Source organism: Triticum urartu, chromosome 1A (genome assembly GCF_056163025.1).
Source record: "Triticum urartu cultivar PI428250 chromosome 1A, HENAU_Tu73, whole genome shotgun sequence".
NCBI lineage: Eukaryota > Viridiplantae > Streptophyta > Magnoliopsida > Poales > Poaceae > Triticum > Triticum urartu.
This window is the reverse complement of record NC_141873.1, coordinates 18,518,483-18,538,569: the sequence shown is the minus strand read 5'-3', so window position 1 is coordinate 18,538,569 and position 20,087 is coordinate 18,518,483. Positions and strand designations below refer to the sequence as shown.

The 20,087-nt window shown below is 43.5% G+C and overlaps 1 pseudogene; it reads left to right on the top strand.

The window, feature by feature from the left end:
• Positions 1 to 1,930: 1,930 nt before the first annotated feature.
• On the top strand, positions 1,931 to 17,606 carry LOC147988492 (uncharacterized; annotated as a pseudogene).
• Positions 17,607 to 20,087: the final 2,481 nt, after the last annotated feature.

Here is a 20,087-nt window from a genome sequence, read left to right as displayed (position 1 = left end):
TTTTTTTCTTAGGGTTATTTTTTTCTAAATTGTTTTTATTTTTCTTTGTTGTAGGTCCATGTAGGTCCGGTTTTCTATGGTTTTCTTTTATTTTTTGAACTTTTTATTTTTTTCACCGGTTTTGTTTGGTTTCCTTTTTCTTCATTTTGCTTTGTTTTCTTTCTTTTCTCATTGGTTATTTCGTTTTTATTTATTTCTTTGTTATACTTTTCTTTTGATTATTTCTTTCTTATGTTTCTTTGTTTTCTTGCCTTTTCTTTTTGTTTCTTTATCGGTTTTTTCATACATGTCTTTTTTTATAACACAGTGTCCAGTTTAAGAGGACACAACATTTTTATGATACACTTTAGACATCTTCCAAATGCATGAGGTATATTTTCTAAATACATGTTTTGAACACTGTTTTGAATACACATGAACATTTTTCTTAAAAATACAAGTTTTACATTTTTTTTGAGAATACAAGTTGTACATTTTAACAGAAATAATGCTGTTTTAGTCTATGGGAACATTGCTTTACATTATATAAACATTTTAAAATATTACAAACATTTTTTTGAATTGCCTGAATTTTTCTTGAAAACGTCACATACATTTTTAATGGTATGAAACATTTTTTGGAAAATGTTAGAAAAAATATTTGAAACTCGTGAAACATTTGTTTAAATGTTATGTACATTTTTCTTTGAATTATGCTAACACTTTTTAAAAATATATTTTATAAACATTTTTTAAAATGACAGGTATGGGGGATGAGTATATTTAGGCGCCATGACCCAAATTTTACTGCTTTAGTCAACTTAGGACTTTGGCTAGGTATGATTTAAAGGAGTACACCCGACATTTTACTGCTCTATAGGTTTATAGGGGATTGGCTAGATCCCTAAAAAAATAGAGGAGTATCCAGTCGATTAAAACTTAGTGGAGTATTTTTACTCTATGTTTTGGCCGGACCTAGCCGATCTCCTATATTTAAAGGATTAATTTATTTTTTTGTCAAATCTAAATCATTTTCGGCCATGAAAACAAATTGCAATACTTCTTTATTTTATTGAACACCATCTTCATACATTGGAGTCTATAATTCACCAATTCTTTGCTAAGAGAACTGAATCAAAGAAAACAAGAATCACAACTAGACAAATCCAACTTTTCATAACTTCTCCCACTAATTAGATTAATATTTTCTCTATATTGTTATTTTGAAATTGCTGATTCTCATTCAAATTGTTTCTAGAGTTTGCACACTTTTTTCTTCTTCGGTTTCGAATTCGAGATTGCATCGCCTTTAGTCTCATTTCTAGTCTCTACTATAACAAGGAGTACACGAACATCTATCAGATTTCTCGCTATCATTAGATCGATGTACTCCTTTGTAACCTTTTAAGGAATTGGCCAGAGATGCTCTTAGATAGTAGCAGCTGCAAGGCCGGTTTCGTCCAAAGTAGGAGCATCTTGCCGTCCATGATCGGATCTATCCGACCATGCCTAACAATGGGATGGAATCCGTGGCGGAGAAGGATTGTGATGATCTTCTCCGACTCTGCCTCATCTCGATGTGTCTTTCCTGTTAAAAAATTAAGTGATTAAATGGTTAATATGTTAGTTACCATAAGGTAAAGTGGGCCCAATAGTTAATTACGGGGTTAACACTAATTAACGGTAATTAGTAATTGCGCCTGTGATTGGGGGGTTAATTAAGATTATGGTTAGGTCCCACGTCATATACAACGCTATATATAAAGGAGGGCATCACTGCACCTAATTGATTGTTATATCGTTCAGGATAACAGTGCCCTCCGAAATTTACTCCAAATCCAATCAGGAGTGCGCTGGACGTTGACGTGAAGGCCTGACTTTGCTCCGGCGAGGTGCCAGAGTGACCTGCTACGCTGCTACAGTTCGTCATCCGACTACTTCCTCCACTGTGATGGCCTCTGCAAACAGAGGTATGAACACTACTGTCAACTAATTTCCGCATCAAATCAAATAGTGTTCATGTGTATTAGATAAAATCCGATTAGCAATTGCATAATCCCAGCAATATAATTATCATTTGGTATCAGTAGCCGGTTGGATCTAATCACATGAATCTATTTGAGAAAAAACTGGTAGTAGATCAATCTGTGTCATAAAACTTGCCTGAAAATTCACGTAAGGAGGCCTCGGCCGCGCACATCAGCAGTGGTGTCATAGCCGCCGTCCGCCTCAGGGTGATGCTGCTGTAGACGAGCACATCCGGCTGTGCTTGCGCCGCGCCGCCGTGCGCCTCAGGCCGTGCTGCCGCTGCCACGCGCCTCAAGGTGGCGCTCCCGCCGCCGCCGCGCGCCTCGCAGAGCTAACTCACTCTGCTTATCCGATCTGGTTTTCTCATGAACGGCGGCGGCGCAGTAGGAAGCTAACTCGATTAGGGATTTACCCGCATGCTCGTAACTGGCCAGTTCCAATGACTTTGGGCTAGTACGAGTTAGTGGGCCGTACAGCATTTTTTCTTTTCTTTTGTTCGGCTAACTACGTGATGGCAAGTAACATACAGCAGCATTTTATTAGTACGTGCAGATTTGACATTAACTCACTGTATGCAGTACACATATAAGTGCTAATTATCTACATACAGTTGATTCTTTGTGTAATCGGTAGATTTTTTTGGCATAATTGTGTTAAATTAAGATAGAACCAACGTGAAATTTTGGTTTAACACTGCAATAATATTCGGGATAATTGCCATGATTAATTTTAGTAATGCATGATTACATACTGACCAACTTTGTTTGTGATCATGAATATTACGGTTAATTCCCGATGATGTTATTATATGATTAGGTCCTTTTTTTCGTTATTGCCCAACGGTATTGCGAATTAGGATTTTATTAAATTTGTCATGATGTTAATCAGACCAACGTAGGATTGATATCATGCAATGTTTTTTTTAATATGGATATTTTCATAATTCGTAATTTTAATATCCATGTTATTTATGTTTTATTCAGCTTTGAACCCATCACTTATTTCTGGCCTCCTAAACTCAATTGAGCACCTCAATGGGACTAACTTTCCTACATGGAAGGAGCAGATTTCCATTAACATTGGGGTCATGGATCTTGACTACGCACTTAGGGAGAAGGCTCCAGTTCCCTTGTCCTCTGATGATGAAAACCTTGCTGAGAGAACTAAGGTTTATGAGGCTAACAAGGAGAAGTGGGAGCGCTCCAATCGATTGTCCCTCATGATCATGAAAAGCACAATTACTCTTGGGATTAGGGGAGCTATCCCCGATTCCGAATGTGCTAAGACTTATCTGGCATCGGTGGAGGAACAATTTAAAGGCTCCACAAAAGTCTATGCCAGTACACTGATCATGAAAATGCTCACCGCTAAGTATGATGGTGCAAGCGGTGTGAGAGAACATATCATGACTACGAACGATATGGCCGCAAAATTAAAGGGCATGGACATGGAGATTTCTGAGGGCTTCTTGGTTCATTTCATTATGACCTCCCTTCCTGTGGAGTTTGGTCCATTCAAGATCAACTATAACACATAGAAGGAGAAGTGGACCATGGGTGAGCTCACGGCTATGTGCGTCCAAGAAGAGGAGCGACTTAAGATTGAGAGAAAAGATTACGCTCATCTTACTTCCATGAACTCAGGGAAGAGAAAGTTTAATGGTGAAAATAAGACTCAGAAAAAATTAGGTCCTTCACATAAGGCCGAATCAAACAAGTCTGGGGCCAAAAGGTCAAAGCCTGTTGCTAATGAGCCTTCTGCACCTAAGAAGCTTTATTACAAGTTTTGCAAACATGACGGACATAAGCAGAAGGATTGTGATGGCTTTAAGGCATGGCTTATAAAGATGGGTATGGACACAATTTCCATGGTTGATGAATCCCTTTACATTGATTTTCCCCTAATACTTGGTGGGTTGACTCAGGTGCCACCGTGCACATTTCTAACTCATTGCAGGGATTCCTTACCGTGAGGACGCTTCAAAGGGGGGAGCGAACTCTTAGAGTTGCAAATGGACAGGAGGCTAATGTTGAAGCTGCCGGGACTCTCCCGTTAGTGCTAAAAGATGGCTTCACCCTCCTTCTTAATAATGCTATTTATGTTCCTACCATGAGGAGGAACCTTATTTCTGTTTCTCTATTAGATGATGATGGTTTTGAGACTTATTTTGGGAACAAACGATGTGTTATTAAGTTTGGTCATGATGATATTGGTCATGGCATTCGCCATGACAAACTCTATAGACTCCTTTTGAACGACTCCTCTGAATCTTTGAATATTTGTGATGTAATAAATAAGCATGAGACTTCGTCGAAATTATGGCATTGTCGTTTAGGCCATATTTCGAAGGGGAGAATGGAGCGTCTCATTAAAGAAGAGATACTTCACCCCTTAGACCTCTCGGATTTAGATCACTGCATCGATTGTATTAAGGGAAAATTCGTAAAACAAATTAAGAAAGGAGCAATTCGTAGTAGTGGGGTTTTGGAATTAATCCACACTGACATTTGTGATCCATTTCCTATTACTTCTGCTGATGGATATGACTCCTTAATTACTTTCACCGATGATTATTCTCGTTACGGATACAATTTTCCTATTCGCGAACGATCTGAAGCACTCGATAAATTTAAAATCTACAAAGCTGAAGTAGAAAATCAGCATAATTTGAAGATTAAATAGTGCGATCAGATCGAGGCGGAGAATATTATGGGAGACATGCTCCTTATGGACAAATTCCCGGTCCCTTTGCTCTATTTCTTCAAGAAAATGGAATAATCGCCCAATACTCAATGCCGGGTGAACCTCAACAAAATGGAGTCGCTGAAAGACGCAACCGTACACTTATGGATATGGTATGGAGCATGGTTTCCAACTCCAGTTTACCGGTTAATTTTTGGATGGAAGTATTAAAGACAGCCGTGCATATACTTAATCGGGTTCCTAGTAAATCAGTACCCAAGACACCTTATGAATTGTGGACCGGGAAGAAACCAAGATTAAATTATTTGCATGTGTGGGGTTGTCCTTCTGAAGCTAAGATTTTTAATCCACACATTGGAAAATTAGATCCTAAAACCGTCAGTTGCGATTTTATTGGATATCCTGCAACATCCAAAGGCTTCCGTTTCTATTGTCCAACACGTACCACTAAATTTGTCGAAACGAGGCATGCTAAATTTTTAGAGAATGTTAATGTCAGTGGGAGCTCCGAGACAAGAAAAATCACACTTGAGGAAAATCGGACTGACATACCATTACCGATGATCCCAGAGTCTGTTTTTCCTTCGTCTTCAAGCGCAACACCTCCAGTTAATCATTCTGGGTTTATTGGTGCATCACCTAATAATGAGCCTCACATCATTCAGTCTTCTGTGATATCTAATGAACCTTTACAGAGATCACAGCGGGATAGAAGAGCTGCCATTAATACAGATGAATATGTTGTTTACATGACCGAAGATGGAAATGACATTAGAAAGGCAAATGATCCCACCTCCTTTGAGGAAGCCATGACAAGCGGACACTCATCTAAGTGGCTTGAGGCCATGAATGATGAAATTAAGTCAATGAGTATTAATGATGTTTGGGATTTAGTAGAAATTCCCGAGGGAGTCAAAAAGGTGGGCTGTAAGTGGGTCTACAAAACTAAGCATGACTCTAAAGGAAATGTCGAACGATTCAAAGCAAGACTTGTCGCTAAAGGTGAAGGAAATATGCCCTAGAGGCAATAATAAAGTTATTATTTATTTCCTTATATCATGATAAATGTTTATTATTCATGCTAGAATTGTATTAACCGGAAACATAATACATGTGTGAATACATAGACAAACAGAGTGTCACTAGTATGCCTCTACTTGACTAGCTCGTTAATCAAAGATGGTTATGTTTCCTAACCATAAACAAAGAGTTGTTATTTGATTAATGAGATCACATCATTAGGTGAATGATCTGATTGACATGACCCATTTCATTAGCTTAGCACCCGATCGTTTAGTATGTTGCTATTGCTTTCTTCATGACTTATACATGTTCCTATGACTATGAGATTATGCAACTCCCGTTTGCCGGAGGAACACTTTGTGTGCTATCAAACGTCATAACGTAAATGGGTGATTATAAAGGTGCTCTACAGGTGTCTCCAAATGTAGATGTTGGGTTGGCGTATTTCGAGATTAGGATTTGTCACTCCGATTGTCGGAGAGGTATCTCTGGGCCCTCTTGGTAATGCACATCACATAAGCCTTGCAAGCATTGCAACTAATGAGTTAGTTGCGGGATGATGCATTACAGAACGAGTAAAGAGACTTGCCGGTAACGAGATTGAACTAGGTATTGGATACCGACGATCGAATCTCGGGCAAGTAACATACCGATGACAAAGGGAACAACGTATGTTTTTATGCGGTCTGACCGATAAAGATCTTCGTAGAATATGTAGGAGCCAATATGGGCATCCAGGTCCCGCTATTGGTTATTGATCAGAGAGGTGTCTCGGTCATGTCTACATAGTTCTCGAACCTGTAGGGTCCGCACGCTTAACATTCGTTGACGATATAGTACTATGTGAGTTATGTATGTTGGTGACCGAATGTTGTTCGGAGTCCGAGATGAGATCACGGACATGACGAGGAACTCCGGAATGGTCCGGAGATAAAGTTTGATATATATGATAATAGTGTTTGGTCACCGGAAGGGTTCCGGAAATCACCGGAAGGGGTTCCGGATGTTTCTCGAAATGTTTGGGTACGAGAACACTTTATTTGGGCCAAAGGGGAAAGCCCACAAGGTTTTTGGAAAGCGCAAAAGGAAGTTTTGTGGAGTCCAGGGGCCAGACACCGGGAACCCTGGCGTCTGGCCCTGGAGTCCGAGAAGGACTCTTGCCTTTCGGGTGAAACCGACTTTGTGGAGGCTTTTACTCCAAGTTTCGACCCCAGGGCTCAATATATAAATAGAGGGGCAGGGCTAGCACCAAAGACACATCAAGAAACACCAAGCCGTGTGCCAGCAACCCTGTCTCCTCTAGTTTATCCTCTGTCATAGTTTTCGTAGGGCCTAGGCGAAGCCCTGCGGAGATTGTTCTTCACCAACACCGTCACCACGCCGTCGTGCTACCGGAACTCATCTACTACTTCGCCCCTCTTGCTGGATCGAGAAGGCGAGGACGTCACCGAGCCGAACGTGTGCAGAACTCGGAGGTGCCGTGCTTTCGGTACTTGGATCGGTCGGACGTGAAGACGTACGACTACATCAACCGCGTTGATATAACGCTTCCGCGAACGGTCTACGAGGGTACGTAGACAACACTCTCCTCTCTCGTTGCTATGCATTACCATGATCTTGTGTGTGCGTAGGAAATTTTTTGAAATTACTACGTTCCCCAACAGTGGCATCCGAGCCTAGGTTTTATGGTTTGATGTTATTTGCACGAGTAGAACACAAGTGAGTTGTGGGCGATATAAGTCATACTGCCTACCAGCATGTCATACTTTGGTTCGGCGGTATTGTTGGATGAAGCGGCCCGGACCGGCATTACGCGTACGCTTACGCGAGACCGGTTCTCCCGACGTGCTTTGCCCAAAGGTGGCTTGCGGGTGACTGTTTCTCCAACTTTAGTTGAACCGAGTGTGGCTACGCCCGGTCCTTGCGAAGGTTAAAACGGCATCAACTTGACAAACTATCGTTGTGGTTTTGATGCGTAGGTGAGATTGGTTCTTGCTTAAGCCCGTAGCAGCCACGTAAAACTTGCAACAAACAAAGTACAGGACGTCTAACTTGTTTTTGCAGGGCATGTTGTGATGTGATATGGTCAAGACATGATGCTGATTTTATTGTATGAGATGATCATGTTTTGTAACTGAGTTATCGGCAACTAGCAGGAGCCATATGGTTGTCGCTTTATTGTATGCAATGCAATCGCGCTGTAATGCTTTACTTTATCACTAAGCGGTAGCGATAGTCGTGGAAGCATAAGATTGGCGAGACGACAACGATGCTACGATGGAGATCAAGGTGTCGCGCCGGTGACGATGGTGATCATGACGGTGCTTCGGAGATGGAGATCACAAGCACAAGATGATGATGGTCATATCATATCACTTATATTGATTGCATGTGATGTTTATCTTTTATGCATCTTATCTTGCTTTGATTGACGGTAGCATTATCAAGAAGTGTTCTCCCTGAGTATGCACCATTGCCAAAGTTCGTCGTGCCCAGACACCACGTGATGATCGGGTGTGATAAGCTCTACGTCCATCTACAACGGGTGCAAGCCAGTTTTGCACACGCAGAATACTCAGGTTAAACTTGACGAGCCTAGCATATGCAGATATGGCCTCGGAACACGGAGACCGAAAGGTCGAGCGTGAATCATATAGTAGATATGATCAACATAATGATGTTCACCATTGAAAACTAATCCATTTCACGTGATGATCGGTTATGCTTTAGTTGATTTGGATCACGTGATCACTTAGAGGATTAGAGGGATGTCTATCTAAGTGGGAGTTCTTTAAGTAATTTGATTAATTGAACTTAAATTTATCATGAACTTAGTACCTGATAGTATCTTGCTTATGTATGTTTGATTGTAGATAGATGGCCCGTGCTGTTGTTCCGTTGAATTTTAATGCGTTCCTTGAGAAAGCAAAGTTGAAAGATGATGGTAGAAATTACACGGATTGGGTCCGTAACTTGAGGATTATCCTCATTGCTGCACAGAAGAATTACGCCCTGGAAGCACCGCTGGGTGCCAGGCCTGCTGCTGGAGCAACACCAGATGTTATGAACATCTGGCAGAGCAAAGCTGATGACTACTCGATAGTTCAGTGTGCCATGCTTTACGGCTTAGAATCGGGACTTCAACGACGTTTTGAACGTCATGGAGCATATGAGATGTTCCAGGAGTTGAAGTTAATATTTCAAGCAAATGCTCGGATTGAGAGATATGAAGTCTCCAATAAGTTCTATAGCTGCAAGATGGAGGAGAACAGTTCTGTCAGTGAGCATATACTCAAAATGTCTGGGTATAATAATCACTTGATTCAGATGGGAGTTAATCTTCCAGATGATTGCGTCATTGACAGAATTCTCCAATCATTGCCACCAAGCTACAAGAGCTTCGTGATGAACTATAATATGCAAGGGATGAATAAGACTATTCCCGAGCTCTTCGCAATGCTGAAAGCTGCGGAGGTAGAAATCAAGAAGGAACATCAAGTGTTGATGGTCAACAAGACCACTAGTTTCAAGAAAAAGGGCAAAGGGAGGAAGAAGGGGAACTTCAAGAAGAACGGCAAGCAAGTTGCTGCTCAGGAGAAGAAACCCAAGTCTGGACCTAAGCCTGAAACTGAGTGCTTCTACTGCAAGCAGACTGGTCACTGGAAGCAGAACTGCCCCAAGTATTTGGCGGATAAGAAGGATGGCAAGGTGAACAAAGGTATATGTGATATACATGTTATTGATGTGTACCTTACTAGAGCTCGCAGTAGCACCTGGGTATTTGATACTGGTTCTGTTGCTAATATTCGCAACTCGAAACAGGGACTACGGATTAAGCGAACACTGGCAAAGGACGAGGTGATGATGCGCGTGGGAAACGGTTCCAAAGTCGATGTGATCGCGGTTGGCACGCTACCTCTACATCTACCTTCGGGATTAATATTAGACCTAAATAATTGTTATTTGGTGCCAACGTTGAGCATGAACATTATATCTGGATCTTGTTTAATGCGAGACGGTTATTCATTTAAATCAGAGAATAATGGTTGTTCTATTTATATGAGTAATATCTTTTATGGTCATGCACCTTTGAAGAGTGGTCTATTTTTGATGAATCTCGATAGTAGTAACACACATATTCATAATGTTGAAGCCAAAAGATGCAGAGTTGATAATGATAGTGCAACTTATTTGTGGCACTGCCATTTAGGTCATATCGGTATAAAACGCATGAAGAAACTCCATACTGATGGACTTTTGGAACCACTTGATTATGAATCACTTGGTACTTGCGAACCGTGCCTCATGGGCAAGATGACTAAAACACCGTTCTTTGGTACTATGGAGAGAGCAACAGATTTGTTGGAAATCATACATACCGATGTATGTGGTCCGATGAATATTGAGGCTCGTGGCGGATATCGTTATTTTCTCACCTTCACAGATGACTTAAGCAGATATGGGTATATCTACTTAATGAAACACAAGTCTGAAACATTTGAAAAGTTCAAAGAATTTCAGAGTGAAGTTGAAAATCATCGTAACAAGAAAATAAAATTTCTACGATCTGATCGTGGAGGAGAATATTTGAGTTACGAGTTTGGTGTACATTTGAAACAATGCGGAATAGTTTCGCAACTCACGCCACCCGGAACACCACAGCGTAATGGTGTGTCCGAACGTCGTAATCGTACTTTACTAGATATGGTGCGATCTATGATGTCTCTTACTGATTTACCGCTATCGTTTTGGGGATACGCTTTAGAGACGGCCGCATTCACGTTAAATAGGGCACCATCAAAATCCGTTGAGACGACGCCTTATGAACTATGGTTTGGCAAGAAACCAAAGTTGTCGTTTCTTAAAGTTTGGGGCTGTGATGCTTATGTGAAAAAGCTTCAACCTGATAAGCTCGAACCCAAATCGGAGAAATGTGTCTTCATAGGATACCCAAAGGAGACTGTTGGGTACACCTTCTATCACAGATCCGAAGGCAAGACATTCGTTGCTAAGAATGGATCCTTTCTAGAGAAGGAGTTTCTCTCGAAAGAAGTGAGTGGGAGGAAAGTAGAACTTGACGAGGTAACTGTACCTGCTCCCTTATTGGAAAGTAGTACATCACAGAAAACTGTTTCTGCGACACCTACACCAATAAGTGAGGAAGCTAATGATAATGATCATGAAACTTCAGGACAAGATACTACTGAACCTCGTAGATCAACCAGAGTGAGATCCGCGTCAGAGTGGTACGGTAATCCTGTTCTGGAAATCATGCTGCTAGATCATGATGAACCTACGAACTATGAAGAAGCGATGGTGAGCCCAGATTCCGCAAAATGGCTTGAAGCCATGAAATCTGAGATGGGATCCATGTATGAGAACAAAGTATGGACTTTGGTTGACTTGCCCGATGATCGGCAAGCAATTGAGAATAAATGGATCTTCAAGAAGAAGACTGACGCTGACGGTAATATTACTGTCTACAAAGCTCGACTTGTTGCAAAAGGTTTTCGACAAGTTCAAGGGGTTGACTACGATGAGACCTTCTCACCCGTAGCGATGCTTAAGTCTGTCCGAATCATGCTAGCAATTGCCGCATTTTATGATTATGAAATTTGGCAGATGGATGTCAAAACTGCATTCCTAAATGGATTTCTGGAAGAAGAGTTGTATATGATGCAACCGGAAGGTTTTTTAGATCCAAAGGGAGCTAACAAAGTGTGCAAGCTCCAGCGATCCATTTATGGACTGGTGCAAGCCTCTTGGAGTTAGAATAAGCGCTTTGATAGTGTGATCAAAGCATTTGGTTTTATACAGACTTTCGGAGAAGCCTGTATTTACAAGAAAGTGAGTGGGAGCTCTGTAGCATTTCTGATATTATATGTGGATGACATATTACTGATTGGAAATGATATAGAATTTCTGGATAGCATTAAGGGATACTTGAATAAGAGTTTTTCAATGAAAGATCTCGGTGAAGCTGCTTACATATTAGGCATAAAGATCTATAGAGATAGATCAAGACGCTTAATTGGACTTTCACAAAGCACATACCTTGACAAGATTTTGAAGAAGTTCAAAATGGATCAAGCAAAGAAAGGGTTCTTGCCTGTGTTACAAGGTGTGAAGTTGAGTCAGACTCAATGCCCGACCACTGCAGAAGATAGAGAGAAAATGAAAGATGTTCCCTATGCTTCATCCATAGGCTCTATCATGTATGCAATGCTGTGTACCAAACCTGATGTGTGCCTTGCTATAAGTCTAGCAGGGAGGTACCAAAGTAATCCAGGAGTGGATCACTGGACAGCGGTCAAGAACATCCTGAAATACCTGAAAAGGACTAAGGATATGTTTCTCGTATATGGAGGTGACAAAGAGCTCATTGTAAATGGTTACGTTGATGCAAGCTTTGACACTGATTCGGACGATTCTAAATCGCAAACCGGATACGTGTTTACATTAAACGGTGGAGCTGTCAGTTGGTGCAGTTCTAAACAAAGCGTAGTGGCGGGATCTACATGTGAAGCGGAGTACATAGCTGCTTCGGAAGCAGCAAATGAAGGAGTCTGGATGAAGGAGTTCATATCCGATCTAGGTGTCATACCTAGTGCATCGGGTCCAATGAAAATCTTTTATGACAATACTGGTGCAATTGCCTTGGCAAAGGAATCCAGATTTCACAAGAGAACCAAGCACAACAAGAGACGCTTCAATTCCATCCGGGATTTAGTCCAGGTGGGAGACATAGAGATTTGCAAGATACACTGAATGTTGCAGACCCGTTGACTAAGCCTCTTCCACGAGCAAAACATGATCAGCACCAAGGTTCCATGGGTGTTAGAATCATTACTGTGTAATCTAGATTATTGACTCTAGTGCAAGTGGGAGACTGAAGGAAATATGCCCTAGAGGCAATAATAAAGTTATTATTTATTTCCTTATATCATGATAAATGTTTATTATTCATGCTAGAATTGTATTAACCGGAAACATAATACATGTGTGAATACATAGACAAACAGAGTGTCACTAGTATGCCTCTACTTGACTAGCTCGTTAATCAAAGATGGTTATGTTTCCTAACCATAAACAAAGAGTTGTTATTTGATTAACGAGATCACATCATTAGGTGAATGATCTGATTGACATGACCCATTTCATTAGCTTAGCACCCGATCGTTTAGTATGTTGCTATTGCTTTCTTCATGACTTATACATGTTCCTATGACTATGAGATTATGCAACTCCCGTTTGTCGGAGGAACACTTTGTGTGCTATCAAACGTCACAACGTAAATGGGTGATTATAAAGGTGCTCTACAGGTGTCTCCAAAGGTAGATGTTGGGTTGGCGTATTTCGAGATTAGGATTTGTCACTCCGATTGTCGGAGAGGTATCTCTGGGCCCTCTCGGTAATGCACATCACCTAAGCCTTGCAAGCATTGCAACTAATGAGTTAGTTGCGGGATGATGCATTACAGAACGAGTAAAGAGACTTGCCGGTAACGAGATTGAACTAGGTATTGGATACCGACGATCGAATCTCGGGCAAGTAACATACCGATGACAAAGGGAACAACGTATGTTGTTATGCGGTCTGACCGATAAAGATCTTCATAGAATATGTAGGAGCCAATATGGGCATCTAGGTCCCGCTATTGGTTATTGATCAGAGAGGTGTCTCGGTCATGTCTACATAGTTCTCGAACCCGTAGGGTCCGCACGCTTAACGTTCGTTGACGATATAGTACTATGTGAGTTATGTATGTTGGTGACCGAATGTTGTTCGGAGTCCGAGATGAGATCACGGACATGACGAGGAACTCTGGAATGGTCCGGAGATAAAGTTTGATATATATGATAATAGTGTTTGGTCACCGGAAGGGTTCCGGAAATCACCGGAAGGGGTTCCGGATGTTTCCCGAAATGTTTGGGTACGAGAACACTTTATTTGGGCCAAAGGGGAAAGCCCACAAGGTTTTTGGAAAGTGCAAAAGGAAGTTTTGCGGAGTCCAGGGGCCAGACGCCAGGGTCCCTGGCGTCTGGGTCCAGACGCCGGGAACCCTGGCGTCTGGCCCTGGAGTCCGAGAAGGACTCTTGCCTTTCGGGTGAAACCGACTTTGTGGAGGCTTTTACTCCAAGTTTCGACCCCAGGGCTCAAGATATAAATAGAGGGGCAGGGCTAGCACCAAAGACACATCAAGAAATACCAAGCCGTGTGCCGGCAACCCTGTCTCCTCTAGTTTATCCTCTGTCATAGTTTTCGTAGTGCTTAGGCGAAGCCCTGCGGAGATTGTTCTTCACTAACACCGTCACCACGCCGTCGTGCTGACGGAAATCATCTACTACTTCGCCCTTCTTGCTGGATCGAGAAGGCGAGGACGTCACCGAGCCGAACGTGTGCAGAACTCGGAGGTGCCGTGCTTTCGGTACTTGGATCGGTCGGACGTGAAGACGTACGACTACATCAACCGCGTTGATATAACGCTTCCGCGAACGGTCTACGAGGGTACGTAGACAACACTCTCCTCTCTCGTTGCTATGCATCACCATGATCTTGCGTGTGCGTAGGAATTTTTTTGAAATTACTACGTTCCCCAACAAAAGGTTATACACAAAGAGAGGGCATAGACTATGTTAACACATTTTCTCCCGTCTCGAAGAAAGATTCGCTAAGAATTGTTATGGCTCTTGTTGCTCATTATGATTTAGAGCTACATCAGATGGATGTTAAAACCGCATTCCTTAATGGTGACTTGCATGAGAATGTATATATGGCTCAACCGGAAGGTTTTGTCGTAGAAGGCAAGGAACATATGGGATGTCGACTTAATAAATCTATCTATGGGCTAAGACAAGCGTCTAGACAGTGGTACCTTAAATTTGATGAGGTTATAAGGAAATTTAATTTTAAGGAAAATGAAGTGGACTATTGCATATACATTAAGACCAGTGGGAGCAAGTTTATCATATTAGTACTTTATCTGGATGATATCTTGCTAGCCAGCGGTGATTTAGACATGTTATATGAGACCAAAAGATTTCTTTCATCTAATTTTGACATGAAAGATCTTGGGGATGCCTCTTATGTTTTGGGCATAGAAATCCACCGAGACAGGTCTAAAGGGACATTAGGACAGTCCCAGACGGCATATATGGACAAAGTCCTTAAAAGATACAACATGCATAACTGTTCTTCCACTCCCGCACCTATTGTTAAAGGTGATAAGTCTGGTCTATTTTAGTGTCCCAAGAATCAATTAGAGATTGATCAAATGAAGACAATTCATTATGCCTCGGCTGTTGGGAGCATCATGTATGCTCAAGTATGTACGCGTCCCGACTTAGCGTATGTAACTGGAATGCTTGGCAGATATCAGTCTAATCCAGGCTTAGATCACAGGAGAGCTGTCAAGAAAGTAATGCGCTATCTGCAAGGGACTAAAAATCATATGCTTACATATAGAAAGACTGACAGCCTAGAAATTATGGGGTACTCAGACGCTGATTTTGCAGGGTGTAAGGATACTAAGAGATCCACATCAGGCTATATCTTCACACTTGTAGGGGGAGCAATTTCATGGAAAAGCTGCAAACAAACACTTACTGCGTCTTCAACTAGGCAATCAGAGTTTGTGGCATGTTCTGAGGCTACCGGGCAAGCCGTATGGCTTATGAACTTTGTCCCCGGACTTATAGTGGTAGACAGCATAAATAAACCACTTACATTATTCTGCGATAATCAAGCTGCAGTTTTCCTTTCAAGTAACAACAAGTCAAGTGGTGCTTCCAAACATATTGACCTTAAGTACCTTGTTGTGAAAGATAGAGTCCAAGATCAAACAATTAAAATTCAGCATATAAATACTAAAATGATGATTGCTGATCCCCTGACTAATGGCTTGCCACCAAATCTCTTTCGAGAACATATTGCTAACATGGGTCTAATGGAAAGCCTATAACTACTGGGGTAACTAAATGATGAGATCTCAATATTTGAACTTGGAATAAGGAAGTTTGTTTCGCTTACTAAGTGCACATAATGATTAATTAGGAAACAAACTATTAGGACCATAAGTAGGGAGTATGGATGCATGCCCATAACTCCCAACCATAGATAATTATCCATTCCGAAATGAAGTCTTACGCTATAGATTTTGGGGTTCCAGTAATGATTATACTATTGCTACGAATACATTATCTTGGTGTGATGCCTTTGTTGAAGTATGGACTAATGACATTAACCATTCAATCAAGTGGGAGAATGTTAGAAAATTAAGTGATTAAATGGTTAATATGTTAATTACCATAAGTTAAAGTGGGCCCAATAGTTAATTATGGGATCAACACTAATTAACGGTAATTAGCAATTTGCGCCTGTGATTGGGGGGCTAATTAAGATTATGGTTAGGTCCCACGTCATATACAACGCTATATATAAAGGAGGGCATCCCTGCACCTAATTGATCGTTGTATCATTTAGCATAACAGTGCCCTCCGAAATTTACTCCAAATCCAATCGGGAGTGCGCTGGACGTTGACGTGAAGGCCTGACTTTGCTCCGGCGAGGTGCCGGAGTGACCTGCTACGCTGCTACAGTTTGTCATCCGACTACTTCCTCCACCGTGATGGCCTCTCCAAACGGAGGTATGAACACTACTGTCAACTAATTTCCGCATCAAATCAAATAGTGTTCATATGTATTAGATAAGATCCGATTAGCAGTTGCATAATCCCAGCAATATAACTATCATTTCCTACCGCCATTAATAAGTATATATCTAGCTAGCTAGCTGCCGCAAGACCGGCCGTCTCAATAAGTTGTTTTGTAGTAATAAACTGTTGGGCAAATAAGCCGCGGCGTCGTGTCGGACGCGTCCAGCGCGTGTATGGGCGTGTCGGGCGCGTCGGATTTGCAGCAAGCGTGTGCGAGCAGTGCACGGGGTGGCCGTGTAGGTGTACACCGTAGGCGAGTGTGTGCGCGCGTTTTGTTGGCGATTTTAGGGGGTGCGTGGAGCTGGTCCAAGGCGGGTTCGCCGCGACCCGGACATGTGCGTGCATGTCACGGGCGCGGGCAGAGTGGGCCGGACCGAAAGCTCGACGTGGATTGGGCATGGGTGCGTGCCCGGACATGGCCTAGGGCATAAGACCCCCTTGTATGCGATGCGGGTCGGGTTTGAGCTCGAGGGAATAGTCGTGGTTGCGGCGGCGGCGTTCGTGCACCGGGAAAACTCCTGTGTCCAGTGTGCTTCTGCTGATCGTCTTCCTTCTCCTCCTGTCTTTCGAGTGCGTGAGAGAGGGCGAGCTACAATAGCAGAGAGGGAGAGCTAGGGCTAGGGTTTAGGGTAGACACCAACAATTGGCAACAAAGCCACATTGTGGGAGTTGATCGCCGGCGATGTCGATTGTGCCGTACGTACGCCGTTGGGTCGGGGAGCTCGCTACCTGTGCCGTGCCCAGTGCTCACCGGTGAGAACTACACCGTGTGGGCAATCAAGGTCGAGGCCAACCTTGAGGCTATGGGAGGCATGCGTTCTGGCAGAGGATGCGGCGGTGGCGGTCATCGCCAAGAAGGACAAGCCGACGAGGGCGTATTTGCTCGGGGCGCTCTCCGAGGAGATCTTGCTACAGGTCTCGTCGAAGAAAACGGCGGCGGAGATATGGGCTAGCTTGAAGAGGATGTTCGTCGACGCGGACCGAGTCCGGGCGGCGCGGCTGGGCACTCTCCGGGGAGAGTTTGAGCAGCTACGCATGGCGGAGGCCGATGCGTTGGATGTGTTCGCCGGCAAGCTCGGTGGCATGGCGGCGCGCTTCGCGGGGCTCGGGTCGACGCTGGACGCTGGACGCCGCCGCGATGGTGAAGAAGCTCCTTGATTCTGTCCAGGACCGCCTGTACACGGCGGCGGCCGGAAATGAGCAGTTCTGTGATGTCTCCACCATGGCGTTCGAGGAGGCACTTGGTCGCCTTAAGGCATTCGACGAGTGGCTACAACGACATGGACAAGCGGGCGGCGAGCGGGCTGATGGTCAGCTCATGTACACGGCAGCACAGTGGCGAAGCGGGCGCTGATGGCAGACGCCGGCCTCCTTTGAGCCACGGCTTAGGGGGTGAAGTGTTGGGCAAATAAGCCGCGACGCCGTGTCGGACGCGTCCAGCGCGTGTATGGGCGCGCACACGCTGGGCATGTGTGTGCGCATTTTGTTGGCGATTTTAGGGGGTGCGTGGAGCTGGTCCAAGGCGGGCTCGCCGCGACCTGGACGTGTGCATGCATGTCGCGGGCGTGGGCAAAGCGGGCCGGACCGGGCGCTCGATGTGGACTAGGGAGTGGGTGCGTGCCCGGACGTGGCCCAGGGTATAAGACCCCCTTGTATGCGTTGTAACAGATGCGGGTCGAGTCTGAGCTCGAGGGAATAGCCGTGGTTGCGGTGGCGGCGTTCGTGCGCCGGAAAAACTCCTGTGTCCAGTGTGCTTCCCCTAATCGTCTTCCTTCTCCTCTTGTCGATCGAGTGCGGCGAGCGAGAGCGAGCTACAGCAGCAGAGAGGGAGAGCTAGGGCTAAGGTTTAGGGTAGACACCAACAATTGGCATCCAAGCCACATTGCCGGAGTTGATCGCTGGCAATGTCGATCGTGCCATACGCCGTTGGGTCGGGGAGTGTACTTCTAATGAATAAGTGTACACCAATATAAACTACTCCTATATACTCCCTCCGTCCGCAAATAAGTATATTCTAGCTTTTGTCCTAAGTTAAAGTTTTAAAATTTTGGTCAGCTTTATAGGGAAAATAGCAGCATTTATGGCACTAAATTAGTATCACTAGATTCGGTTTGAAATGTATTTTCATAATATACCAATTTGATATCATATATGTCATTATCTTTTCTATAAAGTTGGTCAAATTTTGAAAACTTTGACTTAAGACAAAAGGTATATGTACATTTATTCGCGGACGGAGGGAGCATTTAACAAAGGCCGGCCGGCCGGCTGCAAGATTGGCCGTTTCATTAAGTTGTGTGCAACAACAGACCTAAGCTGGCTGCTGTGTTACATCGATCTGCTGCGGCATCCAATCAAATCATGGTAAATAAAAATTCACCACCCCCTCTCTTCTTCTAGTCCGTTTTGTCTTGCTAGACATATTCTCCTTTTGGTTTTGCAGAGCCAAGATGCCCAAGACAGAATCAGTGCGCTCCCTAGCGACATCCTTATCCTAATCCTCGAACTCCTTCAGATGCCCAGTGCAATTCAGACCGGATCGCTCTCCAAACAATGGAGACACCTCCCTCACCAGCTCTATTGTCTGCTCATAGGTGAATCTGACATTCAGAACGCTAGCTACGTCACGCTGGGTCAGATAATGGGGGCGTACACAGAAACGACGAGGAGATTGCTATCGTCCACGTGCGAATGCGGCAGCTGTTCCATCAAGAGCCTGAGACTTACTCCCTCCGTTCCAAATTACTCGTCGTGGTTTTAGTTCAATTTTGAACGGAGAGAGTACCTTTTACCTTTCAAAACCTTTCTCGTGCTCTATTGGCCATGCCGTCGGGGATGTGGCCAAGAACGGCGAGACCGAATGCCTCGAGTTTGTGATATTAACGCATCTTGCGAGACCTAGCAATGCCCAACTTGTCTCGTTTGGACAGCGGTTCATGTCTCTTCCACTCTTGCCCTGTCGCCTTCAGATGGCTCACAAGACTAACTCTCCACAACCTTGCATTTGGAGACTCGGATGTCCCCAACCTCCTCAATGCTTGTGATAAGCTTCAGTTTCTTAACTTGAGATGCTGCAAATTGGGTCGGAAATCTGTCCTCAGCATAGATGCCCCGTGCTCAGAGCTCCAGAAACTTGAATTATTTTGCCTTGAGTGCGTGCGGGTTGATCTAGTAACTCTTCCTAAACTGAAGCAAGTGCTCTTTGATACCTGGTGGGGTGTATGTAACCACACCTGTGTGTTGTGGCTTTGTTCCCCAACTTGAAAAAGTAAGCCTCGCCTCTGCTGCCCTGTCTGGGCAGAAGCCATTCACGTTGACCAAGTGTTTATCCAGTAGTAGTACAAGAAGCCTCTCGACTTTGTGTCTGGATTTTTGCTCTCAGATGGTATTTTTCTACTGCTACAATTCCCTCTGCGTCTATGCCTTGTCCATTTATCATTTCAATGCAAATGCATATATATACATTGCATCGCTTCATGTCTCATGCTCCATAATTATTTTTTGCTGCAGATATGGATTCAACCGGAAGATCCTAAACAGCTCAAACGTATATTCAGTAGCCTTAGAGATGTGTATATCTACAATGTGTTTGCTGAGTGTGACTTGAATTGGACTTTCTTTATCCTTGAAGCTGCACCT